Here is a 5,722-nt window from a genome sequence, read left to right on the forward strand (position 1 = left end):
AGAGTCGAGGATTCAAACCTGGAAACAGAAGGACTGCAAGATTATGAATGCTTATGTAACCAATCTAGCATCCCTGCGAGGCTGGCGACGATGGAAATTCGTTCAATAATGAAAAGGTGAACATCCACTACCTGCTCGCATGGAGCAGGGCAAATGACTGCCACAGAGCAGGCCTTCCCCCTGCTCCTCCCTGCTACACCTGGATTTTGTGTGTGCTCTCACAAGCTCAATGTGCTCGCTCGTCGGCAACTCTATCCCTCGAGCGGCCTTAATGTTGCTCGCTCCTGGATGTACTCACGCCAGTCAGTATCGTAGAGGATTCTTGCTTATTTTATTTTTCACAATGGGTGCCACATTTTGGTTCATCTCCCAATTTATAAAATGGAATCGCACTATATTCCATCTCAAGCTCTGTAGGTTGTCGAGTCCAAGGGCCAAAAGAAACACTTGTCAGCGAGAATTGAACCTGACACACCGCAATCAGGAAGCATCCTTTGTGCACCAGCACCAGGTGCTTGTGACATTGCTTGCCCCTTTGTTATAAAACAAGCAAGCCCGCGGTCCTCTGCCCACCCACGTGTCCTCCCTAGCGCAATCGTCGTTGTCCAGCACACATAGCTCTTCCACTCGCGCATCACATTCTCCTACTCTGTCTGCTTGCTACAAGCCACGTTCTTCGCTGTCCTGCCTGCGAGACACGACCATGCCTTTTCTCCTTCCCTTCTAAAGTGAAGAAAATGAAAGCATCTCCCAAGATTCCAAATTATTTGAAATCGTGGCAACATATAAGAGACGTAACGAAGTCCTGCTTGAATTTTTTGGAGAGGAGCTACTGTGATGTCACGGCCCACGACACGACTCTACCCCTTGCCCCCGTCCTTTATAAAGCCTGTCGAAGCGTGCCTGTGCTGTAAAAGCTCTCCTCTCATCACTACACACGGCCAGCCTGCTATCTACAGAATTTCTTCACCTGCTGCATTTTACATGGCTCCACCTGCTGTTAAGTCGGTTCCTTTGGGGTCGCAGGGCCTCCACGTTTCCGCTCAGGGCCTGGGATGTATGGGGATGTCCTCCTTCTTATATGGTCTCCCCAAGCCTGACGCCGACATGATCGCGCTCATTCACCACGCCGTCCACTCCGGCATCACCTTCCTCGACACCAACGAGCTCCTCCTGGGCAAGGTATTCATTCTGTATTGTTTTCTCATGATTTAAGGTGGCATGTTGTATTCTGATTGAGCCAGTGTTTGTATGCATTTGTTGATGCGCGCTCACTAGCTTGTCAATAGTTACCCACTTCCAATGTAGTTGAAACCTACAAACATTTGTCTGTGTGCGCATGTAATCGATCATTTGGTTCTTAATGTATGTATACAGGCTCTCAAGGGCATAAGACATAAAGTCCAGCTTGCCACAAAGTTTGGCGGCACATATGGCGTCAATGGAGATCCTGCATACGTGCTTAATGTGGATTACAACGTTCCGATTGTCGAAGTGCCATGTTTTAATCACACCAGCATGTAGAATGCAGCAATACACGTATTTTTCAGGCGGAAGAAGCTAGTGGAGGAAGGAAAGGTGAAGTATCTGGGGCTATCCGAGGCTTCAGCATCAACCATACGGCGGGCTCATGCAAGTGCCGTCCAACTGGAATGGTCTTTGTGGTCGCGTGATGTGGAGAAAGACATCATACCCACCTGCAGGTGATCCTTGTTTCTTTTCATCTACTCTTCACGCTTGTATGTGTGTGATGCATGCTGTGTTGATCGTGGTTGACAGAAAGAATAAAACTGTCACTTCACACAGCTCCTTTCCTCACATTAATTGCAGGGAACTCGGGATTGGAATAGTTGTGTATAGCCCTCTTGGTCGAGGGTTATTTTCAGCTGGTGCAAAAATCCTAGAAAACGCAACAGAAACAGATTTCCGCAAGGTATGTTGTGCTGTTCGATAAGCTTGCAGAATCATTTATATGCTGAATAGTCTGTGTGCAATCTATACGTTAAAACTCATCGCAATTCCTTCCTTTTATTGATGGGCCTGTGTGCACGGTACTTGAAAGTGTAGATTGCGCAGCCAAGGATGCAGGGAGTAAATCTTGAAAACAATCAGATCTTGTTTGAAGCATTACAAGAGTTGGCTGCAAGAAAAGGGTGCACGCCAGGACAGCTCGCACTTGCTTGGGTTCAGCACCAAGGGGATGATGTCGTACCCATTCCCGGCACAACTCGCGTCAAGAATTTCGAGGAAAATGTGGGTGCCCTTGATGTGAAGTTGAGCAAAGCAGAGGTGGAGGAGATTGTGGCTTTGTTTCACGAGGGCATTATGAGGATGCACATCTGTTGATGTCTCATCTCTCTTGCTTTTGTGTTTTCATCTCTCTTGCTGCAAGTTGATGCGACTATGGAAGCATCCAAGTTCCAGTTACTAGAAGCTTGTGAAGGCAAGCTACCGACATGCCATCACAACAATTCCTCACTACTCTGCCTCTCTACCCAACCAAACGACTATGCACTCCCAATGATGATAAGTTCACCTCTAATTTTGGGATCAAGAGGTAACCTACCAAGACCAGAAATCAAAACTGCATAAACCTTCAAATACAGACTAGAGTTTTCTACATGAAGGCTTTCCAACATTGCAGAATACAGAGTAGAGTTTTGTTTTTTCTTCATACTGCAACTCAACAACATCATTCCAATTGTGGAATGTTGATCGTAACAATCATGGAAGTTTCCATATCTCTACAATTGTACCGTATGACCATACGACACGTCACACAACATACCGTACAGTATGACATGGCATAGCTACCCGGAATGGGAAATTGGAATGGCAACATGCATGAAATGTAATTCCCTTTTATGGATACTCATGTCTAAAACACGAAACACGGATTTGGAATGGGAGATAGGAACAGGGACCACAGACCTAAAAATGGTCATTCCTTGTGACTATGTGGTCAACGTGGTTCTTGGGAGTTATTTGAAAGACACGTCCTACAAATCTGAATCATACGATATGAATGGTAGTACACAATAAAGAAACCATACCAAATTTTATTACACGATAGTATGATAACAACCCTTGTTACAATGCTCCCACTATCTTGTTCCTTTACGTGGTGGGTTCCCTTTTTTTTTGTTTTAAGTACTGACAAGTCAGCTATTTTTATTCCACCAACGTCGTGCATTAGGCTGGGCACCTGGGACCATCCTTTGCCTTAAGATACTGCCAAGGGCGCTTAGTGGGGATTGAACCTGTTGGTGATGCAAGTCCAACCCTCTTCCAACTTAGCTAGCCCCATTGGATAAACATTACAGCTTTCTTAAACACATAATCTACATACGCACCAGCCTTGCTAATTTAATTCCCAGGCATTGAAATAGTTTTATAACCATAGCTTCCTACTACACTTTGACAACATGTCCAGAAATCACAAACAGCCCACAAACATAGCTTAAATTTAGTTTGAAAAAAGTGCCATAGGTTAGGTTACCCACCCATGAAAGGGTTCTTCCACACAACCTACATCCTCACAAACCTTGCAATGATGAACTAACGAATTGAGCAACTATCCCTCTCATACTTGTACATGCCCACAAATAATTGTCTCTATGGCATGCAAACAACACTAGGTATGCGAATGGTCTCAATGTCCCCCAAGCTCCTAGTGTCGAATTATGTCATCGCTCCACTTCTTTCAATTTTTCATCCCCATAACTAACGAAGGCCATCTCACAATAACCACAGTAACTTTATCACTCATGTTTTCATACAACAACTTTATTTGCATGGTTAGCACAAAAACTAATAGAAAGAAAACACTCCCTTCCTGCCATGCAGGTGGGTTTACTTCATCCTATATAGACTTTACATAGTGTGTATTTAGAATCCAAGTAATTGATCGCCTCATAACTACATGGGTCATTTATAGACACCCTCTCTTGCAAAACCTTATGTGAGAAGACAATATTTGGATCCATATGATGCAAAAAAAAACAATTAATTATAATGATTGCAGATGTACCTTATTGTTTCCATCTTTGAAATGGGAACACGTTGGTATAGCTGAAGATGGTCGGCTCATGGAAATGCCAGGAGCAGGTGCATGAAGCTTTGCAGGAGGATATCTGAATACTTGGGCACGTACTAGATGTAGCCTGGAACAAGTGCTACATGATGTGTATGCTAAATGTGGCTCTAAGTTGGTCGAATGCTGTTCCGAAGCTTTGCCAGGATGGGAGGCTTCAAAGTGTTGAAGCTCGATGGAAATCGTCGCGAAATGCAGTTGGGATGTGTATACCAAATGTGGCGTTTAGCAGACCAAAGGCCATGATATGTATGTTAGTACTTGCGCTATTTGGGTGAGTTTCGAGATTTGAGGATACTTGGAGATCGGTGGATGTTAATTTTTCAATTTTGACATTTGTGACAAGCGACTGCGGCTTGAAGTTACTAGAGATCTTGAGGTCATCGGCACAAAAAATGGTTCTTTTTGTGGAGTTTTATGGCATACAGAGCTCGAAGCTCATGGTCGGTCCTACCTATGATCATCAGCTTGGCTTAAAAGAGTGATGGTCCTTTTCTAGCCGCATGAAAGGGAGCTAGGCATGAAGTTTCGGTGGAGTTCGGAAATTGAACGGTGTGCAGACGAGAAAAAGACTTATAAGTCTTTTCGACCATCGGTAGTGGGAGGCGTGAGAAGTGGAACTAAGGAATTTTTTTTAAAAAAAGTAAAGCTTAAAATTAACAGGAAAAAAAAAAACGAGCATTTGGCAGGATGACGCCACTGCAGGTAGCAGGAAAGGAGGCCGAGTATAGAAGAGGCCATCTGCCCGGCATGCCAGAGGTGGCGCCATCTGGGTGGAGAGCATGGCAGCCAGGTGGAGGGGTAGCAGGTAGCGGGTGGCCGAGAGTGGAAAGAGGAGGGCTGTGAGCACGAAGAGCGCCATCTGTATGGCTGTGTGATCGGGGAGGATGGGAGAGCAGGTGACATGGGCCGTGAGCAGGTGCAGGTTGGCAGAAGGGCCGCTAGAGGTGGGGCTGGCCAGTAGTCGATGAGGGGCTGCAACTGGAGGAGAAGGCCGAGGGGTAGTCCATTTGACTGGAGCTCGGTGGTGAGCAAGGGGAGGCTGCCATATTGAGGAGGTGTTGAAGGGCAGCGCCACAAGAGTTTTGAGGAGCCAAGAGGTGGCAGGGCTGTCGACCAAGCCAGGGCCAAGGACACCAAAGAGGGTGGCACTACAGAGGGGGCTTCAGAGAGGCTGAGGTTGCTTGTTGCAGGAGGAGGAGACAGCGTGAGCAAGGGAAAGCCCCCAAAGGGGAGGCTGCCATATTGGGGAGGTGTTGAAGTGCAACGAGTGCTACAATAAGAGAGCACATGGAGGGAAGTGTCCAAGGCCGCCAGAAATGGAGGGGATTGGAGCAGTAGAGAAAGGTGGTGGCGCCATCATTAGGAGTAGTTGGTTGCGCTATATGCAGTGGAAGGAGGAGTCGGCAAAGAGGACTGCAAGGCAAGGTCACCAGAAGTTGAAGGATTGCCAGTCGAGTACAGATGGCAGTTGTGAAGAGTGTTGCACACAATAGAGGAGTCGGCCATGGATCGACTACATAAGGGAGGCCGTTTGTGCAAGATTATGGCCGATGCCATCATTGTACCCGCGTTTGTTTTGTGATGATACTGACTTTGTCTGCAATCTTTTCCCTACCTCTTGTCCGT

The 5,722-nt window shown here is 46.3% G+C and overlaps 1 pseudogene across 1 annotated transcript; it reads left to right on the forward strand.

Moving 5' to 3' along the window:
* Nucleotides 1–942: 942 nt before the first annotated feature.
* Nucleotides 943–5,375, forward strand: LOC147422222 (IN2-2 protein-like; annotated as a pseudogene). The gene is made up of 6 exons (XR_015186778.1): nucleotides 943–1,182; nucleotides 1,378–1,703; nucleotides 1,831–1,933; nucleotides 2,068–2,091; nucleotides 4,757–4,901; nucleotides 5,161–5,375. The product of XR_015186778.1 is annotated as an IN2-2 protein-like (transcript).
* Nucleotides 5,376–5,722: the final 347 nt, after the last annotated feature.

The sequence above is a fragment of the Adiantum capillus-veneris genome, chromosome 27 (genome assembly GCF_014529385.1).
Source record: "Adiantum capillus-veneris isolate H3 chromosome 27, ASM1452938v2, whole genome shotgun sequence".
Classification (NCBI taxonomy): Eukaryota; Viridiplantae; Streptophyta; class Polypodiopsida; order Polypodiales; family Pteridaceae; genus Adiantum; species Adiantum capillus-veneris.